Below are 14,648 nucleotides of genomic sequence, written 5' to 3'. Positions count from 1 at the left end.
ATGGTAAAAATAATGAACAATTTATATTAAAATTCTAGTTATTATAGTAATTCAATGATTGTAAATACTCAAAATATTATGGTTTTCAATAAATCAATTGGAATTAACTGCATAAACAAAAATGCGTATAATAAATAATTTGTTGTTTAGGCATACCTACTTTGAAATTAATTAATTTTAGTAATTGAATATTTGGTACAAGCTCTGAATAATTCGTAAAAATGCAGTGATAACTCTATTAAATTAAATTTATTTAATATATTTTATTCTAAAAACAATTTTAATAAAAAATCCTATTAAGTTTAGCACTATTACATTTAATATACTCTGAATAAAAATTTAGAAAAAAAAAGAAAATTGTAATTTTAAATTTTGATTTCTTCATTTTGTTTCTCAAAAAAACAGAAAAGATCAAATTCAAAAGAAGATAATTTATGAAAGACAAATTCAGTGAAAAGAAATATAAATGAAAAAAAAACTGAGTAAAATAAATATAATATTTTGTTCAGTGAAACAATTTTCAACACTCTAATATAAATTAAAATTCAATATGATTTTAAATTCTTAAAATAAAGTGTTTTGACCTTATGCTTATATTTTTGAAATATAGAAAACTGTGCTAAAATTTAAAAAATGTCGAATATATTAATATTGGAAGAATGAGTCTATAAAAAATTTGATATGCAAAAATATACTGGTGATGTAAATATTTGCATATGACCTGATTTAGAAGCTGAAAGAATATAAAAAATAGAAATAATATATAAATACTATAGAAAGATGAAAACACATATATTCAGAACGACTAAAAAGATTAGGAACACATAAATTGGCAAGTTCGATTTGTTGACAAAAACATTAACAGGAGTTGAAAATTTATTTAAAAATTATTATTATTTATGTTAATTTTTTAAATACGCACGTATATTACTTATGCAAAAGATAAGTATTGATATTTAGATAATTTTAAAAACTATATATAAAAAATGCAAGTATGTTTATTATTTTTTTATTTATGTTTATTGGCTTTTAAACTTTGGCTTATAAAGCACAACACCCCACTTGTAGTCTCATATAATTCATTTTGACTCAAAATTATATATAAATATATCCATAATTAAGTACACCCAAACTGTTTCACACATTATTCTCAGAACTCAATTTTACACTCCGATATGAAATTAATTAACTGCAAGTTTGTTGATGTTCTATTGATGGTCAATACATTTTAACCGTAATCAATTCAAAATGGTTGGAAAATTGAACTTTCCAATTATTTATAAAAAAGCCATAAATATTAAACAAGGTATAAATTACCAAATGAACTATATCAAGCATCCCCTGTTCAGATATATAAATCTTCCTGAGCCCCTAACCCAATATAGAATCTGCTAATACAAATAATGGTCAAAGTTCTCCGGCGACGGTAGAGAACAGTATACTGTTATTCAGAAGGTCAACGAAATTCTTTTTCTGCCGTGGAATATTAATTACGCTTGGCCAGAGAAAACGACGAGAAATTCTGTTAATTAATTAATTATTAAAAAGATGTAAGAGTTATCCGATTTGCCAAGAACGCTCTCTGTTTCCTTACTCTCTGGTCTTTGATGCGAGAAGAAATTGTCCAGTGAACGTGACGAGGTGGAAGAAATTAGGTCGATCTAAATAAAAGTTTTCAGAAATACGTTTATAATGCATTAAATCATTTTTCCACTTCCTACTTTTCCATCCATATATCTACAGAATTATTTATTATGAATGCGAACTGTGCTTTGTCCGGTTCAAATTTCAAATGTGTAGTTAGGTATGTTGGAATAGTTTTCGGAACTCGCTTCTAGTTTTCGACTGATGACCGAAATAGATGCTCAAAAAGTTTTACTTCGCAGTCATTGATGGTAATTTTAATTACAGTGGCGGTTGCCTCTGTTCCAAAGCTGGACTTGCTAGAAGTTGCCGACGTATGTGTTGGAAATATTATGAGAGAAATATTTTTGGAAGATATTGATTATATATATATATATATATATATATATATATATATGTGTGTGTGTGTGTGTAATGTCAATTATTAAATTTGTGCAACTGAAATTTCATTCTACATCCACCAACCCGGTTCCTTACTTTTTCTAATATTTCCTTCTCCTCACAATGGGGTTCCTGGCATAAATCACATCAGGAACATTTGTCTTAATACCGACTGGGCTAATAAATATTTCATTAACGCGGCGCGTTATACGTTATACGTTATACGCCTTTTCCCACTGATAATATAACTTCGGTACATAGTAGTTCTCTGCACTACGAACAGGCCGCGTGTTAGATTATATATTATAATTTGTTTTCGAACTAATTTACTGCTGCGTAATAGGTCTACTGTGGAGAAAAAGGAATTATAGAAGCAGAGCTGGTAGGATGGTTATTCAAAATGAGAAAATAATATTTGTTGTCACAAAGACATAGGACATTCATAAAAGTAAATGAGTTTTTACAAGCAAAGTGAAGTTTTATGATAAATATATGCTGCCAGGATTTCAGGATTTCAATCATTCTTAAAATGATTCAGAAGATATATGACTTCATATATACCTGAGATATATAGGTTTATTGGTTTTTAAAAACCGGTTTCCAGAAGGAAACTACAGAATACAAAAACCAGTTTTAGTAGAAAATACTGGTTTTTAATGCATGATTAACACTTAAAGAAATTAAAATTACAAATGTAGCCAAATGTACCTGAATGTTGAAAACACTGTTGAAAATCGATTGACGTACTTCGTTTCCCTATTTTAAAAATATTTATATACAAATATGTACAGAATTAGTTTTTTTTGTTTGCATAAGAAAATTATTATCAATAAAATTGAACAGTAAATAATTTCAGCCAAAATTTTCTTCTAATCACTCAAAATTTTATTTAATTTTTTTTTCCAAATTATTCGAAAAAACGGTGTATTCATTTAAGGGTACAAAACTCGGTTTTAGAAGGAAATACTATTTCAAAACCGATTTTCTAAAATGTTGGTTTTTGTATAAATTCTAATATAAACTCTAATATCATATAAGTACTCACATTGAAGTGATTGAAGTGGCTCATTGAAGTCGCTTATACCGGTTTTCTAAAAAAAAAAAATCAAATTAAATTAGATATATCAAATAGTATTTACTTTAAACTATATTAATAAAATAATTTATAAGAAAAAAAGTATAGACAATATAACTTTAATATATATGTAAACATATGCTGGAGTCAAATTCAACTTCAAATTTAAGTGTTAATCATGCATTGTGTACAAATTAAATAAAAAAGTTTTTAAGTAAAAAATTGTACATAAAGGCAGAGAAATCATACTTGTGGTATAAGAAATTCACTACTTGCAAATTTTTAAAGTTTCATTATTTTAGAGATAAAAGTTAAAACATAATTTACCAATATCCTAATAATCCTAGTATTAGGATATTGGTAAGTTATGTTTTAAATTTTATCTCTATGAAAAACATGAAAACGTGCAATTGTTATAAAGTTAGAGTAAAAGAGCAATTTTGACTTCTAGGATTTGTAATATTGGTAAGAAATTATTATTACAATCTCAAACTTTTAATACACTTTTGATCACTAGAAAGGGTTCAAAAACATCTTTAGAATCCACTAAAGAAAAAGTTCCCAATTTTTTCATATTCAAGGATTGCCTGTAGATGGCAGCGAGTGGACGCACAATAGAAAAAACCCATATTTTATTTTGCCAACGTATGGTATTTACATACATTTTCAGCCATAACTTGACAAAAAGTAGAAGGCATTTTCAACTACGTTATTCTCACAGAAAAAATACTGATTTGATGTAGTTGTATCGAGCCATTTTTCATGATGAAAAGACACAAAAAAGTTTCCTTATCATCTCAATTGAAATCGTGTGTGAAAATTTCCAGTGTCGCTCCTTCATTAGGTACCTGAGAACGGTCGCAGGTATGTATATCTCTACGGGAACACTATTTAGTGTTAAATAACAGGATTAACATTGCCGAGATTGGCTTGAATAACAAACAAGTTTTGTTGTTGTGTCCGCACGGCCGTGCAGTGAATGTCGTTGCAGAATATCCCATGTCCCTGCTTAAATTATTGCGTTTGGGTAGATACTTGCAAATGTATGGTACTATGAAGTAGTAATTCAAATATACATTTGAAATATAAGTGAAAAATGAGAAGACAAAATTGATAACAAATCGATGATGAGTTACTACTAATAAATTCCAAATTGTAGTAAAAAAGACTATTAGTTTCAACTTAATACTATTAGTGTCAATAACGTTTTGGCGGTTCAATGGACACTTTGATTCGTATTAATGGGGTGACGTGCCGATTAGATATAGGCAAAGGCAGGTCCAGCCGTTTTGAAGATACAGGGCAGAATGTGTAAAAAATAGCAATTCGGTTTTGGAGAGAAACAATATTCAAATTTTTCAAAAAAGCCAATCTATTAACTTTAAAATTTTCAAAAATCTAATTTTTCAAAGTTTTCAAAAAATTTGAAGCTTTTTTAAAAAAAAAAATTCTCGATTCGGGAAGTTTTAGCAATTTGCCTTAAGGCATGTAACAACTAGTTTTTTTTAATAACTTGATGTGTACATTATAATTAAAAAGTCTTCTAAATGTTAGGAGTATTTAAACTGCTGATAACATGTATTATCAAATTTATGTTTATATTTCTCTACCAAAAGCGTACAATTTTTTAAATATTTTTTATGAAATAAAAATTAATAATACTTGAGTATTATACACCATGTTCTCTCTAGCATAGCTTGTAAATAATTAATAAATTATCATAATATTGTTTTTATCGATTTGGCTGTAAATATATTATATTTCAAATTCGTCTATATACAATTTCTGTTGCACGTTTACATGCCATAGTAAAAAATTATTTTGGATCCAGACAGCTAAAATATCGTCTAGGGAAACATAATTTTAATGAAACAAATTTATCAGAAAATATTTCGAGTTCATGTTATCATCCACATACATCATGAAGAAAATTGCTGTTAGTAAATGACAGACGTGCTCAAAAATAATAATTTATTATTTATAAAAATACTTATAGAACTTTCTAATATATACAGGGTGTTTTAGAATTCAATTATGAGCTATTATGTTACACACATAGAGGTTTGGTCAAATTATGACAATTTGTTGGATTTTATGATTAATTTTGTTTATTTTAACTTTGGATACATTATCATTAATAACATTTCTAGGACCACGGTCAAAAATAATTATGAAATCTAAAATGTCGTTGAAAATAAGAAAACAAAAACAAATAGTTATATTTCCCCCAAGTTTTCATGAATTAAGATTTTTTGTTAAACTATGAATTTCAAATCTTAAAAATCTAGTCGACTAATGAAATCGACCGACTTTGAGAGACCTTCCATTAAAAAATACTAAAGTGTATTGCAAAATTTATCAAAAGTTAGCGTATTTAATCAGGATTGAAAAATCGTAAAGTACTTGATAATTTTATTATTGAAAATTTTCAAGCAAAAATAAGTCACGTTTAAGATGCCCTTTTTGGGAGCAATTATATTAGTATTTGGAATAATAAAACGTAATTTTAAAACAATTAAAATAATAGTTTAGAAAAGATAACTGCCACGTGCTTTGTACTAAACTTTGTACTAGTTCAGCAGTTTATCAATACTATTTATGTCAAATTACGTTGACAATAATCCAATTTTAATTCATGCAAGTAATACAGGTTATTCAAATAAGTAATTATTTTAAATTACCCTAATCGATCAATTCGACGATAGCTTTAACGCATATTGTTATTTTCCGAAAAAGTGCGTTTATATTTCATCCGCGGTCGGAAAAATATTACGACGGCGACAAAAATGTTTTATACAGGTCGTGTCGCTCGCCGTTATGTGTTTTATTTATTCATGGCCAAAAAAATAATGGAATATTTATTAGCCACGATATATATTTGTGCGGGAAATAATTTGTTACGATGTGTTAATTCTCTGTTTTTGGGGAGTTCTTTGCAATATTTTCGAATGGCGGTACTGAATTTAATCGGGTATTCAAATCAAATATTTAAATTGTACTCCAACTTTTATATTAGGAAAATATTGGTTGAAACTAAGGAGAAGGATCACATATCAAAATGAATTTAATTTTCAACACATTATTATCAATAATTAAAAATATTCAACCAGTTAACTGTGTCGCTCACATCGAACAGTGCACACAGTTTTGTGTCACTAAGCACCTTAGCATCCTTTAAAAAAAAATCAATAGCAAATAGTTACTGTTATATGCGCATGACGAATATACTCGTCAATACTCAAACTTCAGCTACTGTTTGGTGACGAGTATATTCGTCAATCACAGTTGAAGGGTGAAATTTACTGAGTTCCAAAAATGTTGCTATCTCAAAATTCTACAAATTTTAGAATACATTTTCTTGGATCTAGTAATGCTAAGTTTTTAATAAGGCCGGCTTACCGTCGGGTAAGTTATTGTAATCGTCGAAAAATCAAAATTGATTTTTTTTATATTTCTTTACGTTTTGAAGGTTTCTGAACATTTTTCCATACCTTGTGTGTGTGTGTGTGCAGGTACGTATGAATAAATTTTTTGTCCACGTTTCGGGCGCATGGATCAACCGACTTGAATGGTTTAAGAAACATTCGATTTCTAATGGGGGATTAGTTTTTGGCTCAGCCGTTAGAGCAAAGAGTGCAGAAAATACAAATCGAGTTTTTGAGAGGCTTTCTAAATGCATATCAATAGGCAGATAAAAGGTACCGAGTGATTGGCTTCCATCAACCTAAATTTACTAAAGTTTGGTATTAATTCTATCTCCCGTGACAAAGTCAACTCCACTAACTGCATGAAATACATGAACTTCCATTAAACCAACAATCGCAATAATCTACAAAATTCAAAACACAATCACTCTCCCGATCTGGAGCTAGAGCTGAATTCTTCTACTGTCTATATTTTCTCTCGTCCGGTTTCCAGTGAAATAATAATGACAAAGTGATATATAACGATGTCGAGTCTCGGAATCTAATTCGCTGCCGTTGCAGCTTCACAGCAGCGGCAGCTGTAGTTTTGCCGCCGACGCCGCCGGCTACTCGCAGCTCGCCACACGCCTGCAGCTGCCCTCACTATTTTAAAGCTATTTTTCTTCGCCCAGGGCAGACGCTCGACTGTAATTGCTAGAAGGAGGAATCGACACCTACAAAACTCACCAGGAGAAAGGATAGTTTTAAACAGTAGTAAGGGATACTTTGTGTTAGCTAAAAATTTCAATAACCAAATTACATGGAGTAGAAAATGAGGAGAGATGATAATTTGCAAGTAGTGTACACAATCTTTGACTTGTGTCTTGTAGATTTTTTCATTTTAATCAAGCTAGTGAATATATCATATCAGTATCACTATTATACTTTAGTAATTATTACTAATTTCTTTTGTGATTATTATTTAAATCATTAAACAAATAGTAGTGAAGATTATGCAATATCTTCCTAGCTATCCTTTTATCCAATAGAACGTATGTGTCAAGAACTGTAAAGCCCAAAGATAGAAAGCACAGAATAGATTCGAGAAAAAAGTTAAATAAAAAGAAGCGATAGCACAAGTAAAGACGTGGGAATACAAACACACAGAATACAATACAAGTCCTTACATTTGCGTGGAAATTGCAGAACTACTTTTCTATTGAAAACGAGTCAACTAGCGCTTTTACCACATTCTAAGAAATATTGTGGTACGCAAATAAAAAAATGCAAAATAATTATTTAGATCAACTTTCTAATGAACTCAATTTGGAGGTAATTGCAAATAAACATAATGCATAAAACAATTATCGAACAAAAATAATACTCTTAAGTCGTTAGTCACATAATTTATAAAACAAAATACTGAGATGTTTTTTTCATAAACATATATAATTAATATCTTGATGAGCGTTACATCAAGTAAAAAAATTTAAGAAATTATTTAAACATCACACTTTAAACTTTAATGACGCAAGGTTTTTCTATCATAGTAAGTACCCCACAAAGACGCTTTGCAGAGTCAGCCTTTATTCTGCTTGATAAACATAGTATTAATAAACGAAATGATACTATCTTTCTCTATATCGAAATGATACAATTGCGAAAACTATCATATACTATTCTGAATAATGTTTTCAAATTATGTCAATATTTATTTATATCATATACTATTCTGAATAATGTTTTCAAATAACAACGCATTTATGACTAAAAATAACTACGCACTCTTGCATATACATGCTTTTAGTATTAACTTTTGTCAAAAAAAAATTGTCTTATACATTTACAACTTTTTACGGAATTTGTTCAGATAATCGACATTGCTCTACAATTCATTTAAAAGTGGTCATTCATACATACGGGTAAGGTATTGTAATCGTCCAAATCAAAATTGAAATTTTTTGCATATCTTCATGTTTTGAAGGTTTCTGAACATTTTGGCGTACCTCAGAAAAAATGAATGTGTGTAAGTGTTTTGTATGTCCGCATTTGTTCGTCCACGTTTTCGGGCGAACGGATCAACCGATTAGAATGGTTAAAAAAATATTCGACTTCTATTGATAGGGAGATATGCTGATTAGGTTTTGACACTGGTAGGTCCAGCCATTACGGAGATATAGAGCAAAAAGTGCTAAAAATGTCAATTTTAAGAGATTGGACCAACCGATTTGAATGATTCAAGAATCAAAAAAAATTTTTTTTGGAGGTTCCAGCAATTTGCCTCACGCCACTAGTTTCGGTTTTAATTCGGAGCTTAAACGAGGGTTCAAGCATAGTTCTCACTATCATAATTAACTACTGAATTTGAAACTTCAATTTGAAGTCACTTGATTAATAGAAACTATACTATTACAATATTTTTAATAATAACATTCAGAATATCATCAATACATATCCCAAAACTATCATTCCGATAACTTAGCCTCAAAAATACTCCGATATGTATTTACATTACAAAATTGCCAAGAACCATTTCCTCGTGTTTTGTATTAGCGTGCTCGTGCAATCGCACATACATATATTGTTTTTTTGCACATTTTTTCATCTATTCGTCTTATTCTTTGCTTCTATCTCTGGGTTTACGGCGTGGAAGCACATACGTTTTGCTCGGAGGAGATCTGAAAGAGAGTTTTTCCGCGGCTAATACATTACTTCGATAGTGATGGAAACCTGAATGGTTAAAACGACAGAGGATTACGAAATAGCGCAGCGGCAGCATCCAGAGGAAGATTAGCAGTGAAAGATTCTTGTTTGGGAGACGTGATTTTACGAGATTAAAAAATAAATGGAGTGCATTTTGTTTATGCGGGTTTAGGGATTTTAATCTTGCTCAAATTGTGGTGTAAAGCAGGTTGAATATACAAATATTTTATATATTTTTATATGAATTATAACATAAGAGAGGCAGGAGTTCATTGTAACATTTATTTACATATCGCTAAACTATATTGAAATTGTTCACATTATTTTTTATACAATATTTTCATAAAGTGCAAAGTACAGAAACATTTAAATTCAAATCTACAATCGTTTATAAATTATAAAATGCGACTCTTTACCACAAAGTGGAACAAATCGATATCGTAATTAAGCGGTTGCGATATCAGATTACAATTAAGATAATTTTTGCCGACGTTGTAGCCGATCGCCTAACAAGAGATTTTGAAGTAAATTATGGGTTTCATTATCACAAAAGACTGAATTAGCTCGAATCTAATTTAAATATGGGAAATTATGAATATATCTTTATAAAACATTCGGTAATATATTCTGTGTATAATTTTATGTTTTTGGAAATAAAACTTGCTAAATTTTATTAGTCATTTTGTCTTAGTATCGGTGAATTTAGTTGATTTAGTTTGATATTTTTTATATCTCCATCAATTGGTATATGGTCTACTCAAAAAGCGATTTATTAAGTAAACCCAACATTTAACTATACTATGAATGTAGTTGGGATTTTGGTAATAACTTTGATCTTAAAACCCAGGATTTCAGAAAGACATATTAGTTTTTGTGAAAACGGATCAACAAATTTAATTTTTTTTTAAATATTCGATTCCTGTTTGTCGTCCTATTTGTTTTTGGAAAAGGTCGGTCCAGCCATTTCGGAGTTACGGTGCAAAGAGTGCTGACAATTGAAATTAAGTTTCTGATAGAACGGATAATCAGATATTAATGATTCAAAAAAACATTTCAATGTATTGGCTTAATGAATAATTGACTACATTTTTGCAAACGCAGGTTCAGCAGTTTTGGAGATCTAAAAAGGAACTTTACGGTACGGGAAGTTTCAGCAATTAGCAATTAGCCTTAAAAGCAATGCCACGCACCACTAGTTACTCATTACATGATGTGATTTAAATTTACTATACAACTGGTTGGTTTAAAAAAAACATTATTGGCAATATAAATTTTTTCCAAAACCTTAACTTCGTTTTCAGGAAGCATTGAAAAAACGTCTACCGAGGCAACAATATATATATTTGATAGAGCTCCTCTTTGCACCATCGGAGTTAAGTCGCGTGTTCACGACTTTCTATTCGATCGTGTTGCGGAGATCAGGAATCTAAAAATGACACGTCACGCTCTGGCCATAAAATAAAAGTGTTCAATTACGTCGTAAAAACGTAACAGACGAATGGGTACGTGTTTTAACAGAAAACTGTATCATCTGTACACCATGCCACCTATATATTGGATTCGGAATTCGGCTGCACGTGTGAGAAGGGCGTTTGTAATACGTTTAAGAGGAAATTCGCATTTGATGAATGGCACCAAGGAACATTTCCTTTTCAACGAAATGTTCGTCTTGGAGGAAAGTAAAAGCTATTGCATTTCAAATAGCTACTGATCAGAAAATTTAACTAAATATCAATAGGTGATGAAACCCTTGCACTATTTTTTATAATAAACAGAAAATACAATATAACGCATCAATCTTTTTATTTTTCCTAGAGAAAGTTATAGTAATCGCAAATAAATCGAAAGAAAATTTTTGATATATCTTTACTTCCAAAAGGTTTCTGAATTTTCATTTTCAAATTTCAGACGATTACTGTAATTCCCCACGGGAAGGTAAATCTGGAAAATAAAAAAAAACTTAATTAATCGATAATCGAATCCTCAGCATCAATAATAAATAAATGTTTCAAGACCCAGCTCTTACCAGACGTGACGTTGTACATCTTAACCTAACAGAATATATTTCAGATATACTTGAGATCTATGGTTGTCAAATATCTCTCTTCCGCTTTTTGCTCTTGGTTTATAATACAAAAAGGCGGAAGGGAGATATTTGGACAACCTAATATATTTTTAAGCAAAAATTTGTTATCATGCTGCTTGATATCGAGCTGGCTCCCGAGCTAAAAATTGCTAGTCTATATTCTTAATCGTTACCCTATGGCTGCATATTTTTTTAAATTATAAATCTATCAATCAATCAATTGAAATCAACAATCAAAATAAATGATTTTGGAAGAATCATATTATATCATAAAATTGGCACTTAGGATCCACTTCTAGGAGATAGTATCGAACTATTGCATTTAATTGGGAAATGGATGCAGTTGTGAATATTTTTGATAAAATATCAACCAGCTCCTCTTTTACCATCATCTACATTTATAAATCAAAATCGCGCAACTTCATAAAAGAGATGTTCATCTTTTAAGCTTTCGAATTGAACTTGATGAACGACGTAAGAACTCTATTTTCCGTCTTCGATAAATGCATCAGTCCGCCTTCTCAAGAAGCCGTTGGATTAATTCTGGTTCGCTTAAGGCCGATATCAATCACTATCCAGCCAGGATATAAATGCATCTTAGTTAGCTTCCGGCTCCTTCAGAACTGTGATAGTCTAGTTGATTGCAATATGTTGATAGGAGGAGGATCGATAACATCGAATTATCCTTGATTAGAGATGATTTTGAAAATATTATGCAAAATTATGAAAAGACATCTGGAAATTGGACTGATAGAAGAAATGACATGAATAGATAAAACTATTTCGAATTATATCATTAAAACTACAACCTTTATCTCCCTGGTGCAAAATTTTCCTACTACGTACCTCGTATCATCGTTATCCAAGTTGCACATTTCACTTACGTGGAATATTTGAGGCAACAGGTCCTGTTGTTATTCCATACAGTTCTGTAATATTATCTTGGTACGAGAAGCACTGTTTGCATTCATGCTTCTATGTTGTATCCATTTACAGTCATGTTTACGACACAGTAAGGACCTACATATACTTGGATAGCGATTTTCTATATGAAGTGGCGGTAATTTTGAGCTATATACAACATTTACGCATTGAACTCAAAGTCCTAATTAAAGTTAAAATTGCTTGGAGTAATTTTTTAAGTTTGTTATTATAGTGTTTTACAGAACTGCTATAATAAGTGTATTATGGTTATTCCGTCGCGTCTGGTAACAGCTTTGGTCTTGAAACATTTATTTATTATTGATGTTGAGGATTCGATTATCGATTGATGAAGTAATTTTCTTTTTGCGTTTTCCAGTTTTAACCCTTAGGGTTTGTTGTAGTAATTGTCTGAAATTTTAAAATTACTGCTTATAAATATAAGCAGTAGTAGCTTATAAATATCTCATAAATAGAACATGTAGTACTGACTGATCGCTTTTGATACAAAAAATGTCCTAGAAGTTTTATCGTCGTTTAATGAAAAAGGCTTATTTCTTGTAACAACAGGTTGTCAAATTCATTACTATGAAAGTATGATATCAGCTAGCCAGTCTGATATCAAGCAGAAGTGATGCCGATTTTGACTTCAAAATATAAATCAAAAGTGTGTTTTTATGTGAGAATAATATCCCGCCAGCATTGCTGTGTCAAATTATAAACAGCTCATCTGTGTTAGAGAAATTATAATAAAAATATATGAAATATATAGTAATCGTCCGAATAAATAAATTTGCACATCTCTACCTTTCTGAGGTTTCTGAACATTTTAGGCATACCTTAGAAAAAATGGATTTGTGTGTGTATGTATATGTGGATAGAATTCTATTTCGCGTTTTCGGAAGCATTTTTGGATCAACTGATTTGGAGTATTCAAAAAGCTGCTGATGAGTTTTTGGCAAAGATAGGTCCTAAGTTTCGGAGGTTCAGAGAAAAGAGTGCAGAAAATGGAAATTGAGGTTATGAGATCACGAAACGTCCGATTTGAATGATTCAAAAGTCATTTTACTTGTATTGATGTTGAAATTAAAAAAAAATAAAAAAAATAGAAAAATATCAGTGTTTCAAAAAATGTCAAGATATTCAAAAAATTTCATTATTTTTTAGATTTTTTTTTTCAAAAAATATTCAAATCTTTCAATTGTTTTCAAAAATAATCAAAGAAATTAAAAAAAATTAAGTCACTATTTTTTTCAAAGCTTTTAGAAATTTTAAATTTTAAATTAGGATATAGACAGTTCAAGCAATTTGCCTCAAGGCACGATACTAGATCTCATATGTATCTAGCCAAAACGCTTTAGATATTCCTTTTCATCTTTGTCAATGCAACATTAAATCCTTTCAAATTATTAAATCTCAAACTAAACGATTCACTACGACATCATCATTTTAAGGCAATAAATAATTCTCGTCTTCAGCGCTCTATCCATACAATCTTGATTATATGCTTTCAGTATTTATTATACGTATTAATAACTGGAGTCAAGAAAACACAAGCCTTATACGATTTCGTATAAAAGAGATATTATTAAATTTTCTGCGAATATTAATCCAAGCTAGAGGCACAAAGAAAATTTCTGACATCCGTTTATAAATCTTATGATTCTGTGTCGCTTCTTAATGAAACTATCAAAGAGTAAAAGACTAAAAGACCCAAGATATAACAGAGGCAGGGGAGAGGAACATTCGCGATTGTTAATCTTGAGAGCGCTAATGAACACTGAGTCGCAGTATTTAATTACTTCCTTTAATGACAATTTTCTTTGCTTCACTGAATGCATCATAGAATCGGAGAGCAAGCTTACATTTCGTAATAATAGAATTATAATAAGTTTTCTTCTCGGGTAATAATGCACGCGCTTTTAGAAGTAGAAGTAGATTTGTAGGTTGTCGCTAATTTTGCAAAATTATGTAATGTATTTTAACTTTTTCGAAGGAGCAGTTTATGTTTTCACGCAAAATCCTATTTCCTAATTCTTTTGAATTCTTTGAGGAATGCAAATTTACAAAATGTTTCGTCCAAATTTTAGTCAAAAATCTTGAGTTTATTTTACAAATTCTTTAATAGGTAGGAAGATATTAGTAGAAAATCAATAGCTGCTTAGTTTTTGGTGAAGATCGACAATGCAAATTTTTTCTAATATTTTTTTTGACAATCACGATAAAACTTTCTGTGGTGATAGGTATGACGGTTATGAAGAACTAATTGAAATGTTATGGGTCAAAGACAGTGGTTTCAAAATTTTTCAAACAATTGACCTTTAGTAGACGTTTTCTCAAGTCATTCTGATTTGGTTGAGGGATGCAAAATTTACAAAATGTTTCGTCCAAATTTTAGTCAAAATCCTGAGTTCATTTTACAAATTCCTAAACA

The 14,648-nt window shown here is 30.1% G+C and overlaps 1 pseudogene; it reads left to right on the top strand.

Moving 5' to 3' along the window:
* The window catches only part of LOC113386383, a 51,740-nt pseudogene that overhangs the window by 9,311 nt on the left and 27,781 nt on the right, over positions 1–14,648 (top strand).

Source organism: Ctenocephalides felis, unplaced genomic scaffold (assembly GCF_003426905.1).
Source record: "Ctenocephalides felis isolate EL2017-DRISC unplaced genomic scaffold, ASM342690v1 CF-g0.4_SCAFFOLD_03571, whole genome shotgun sequence".
Classification (NCBI taxonomy): domain Eukaryota; kingdom Metazoa; phylum Arthropoda; class Insecta; order Siphonaptera; family Pulicidae; genus Ctenocephalides; species Ctenocephalides felis.
This window is presented reverse-complemented; position numbering and strand designations above follow the sequence as displayed.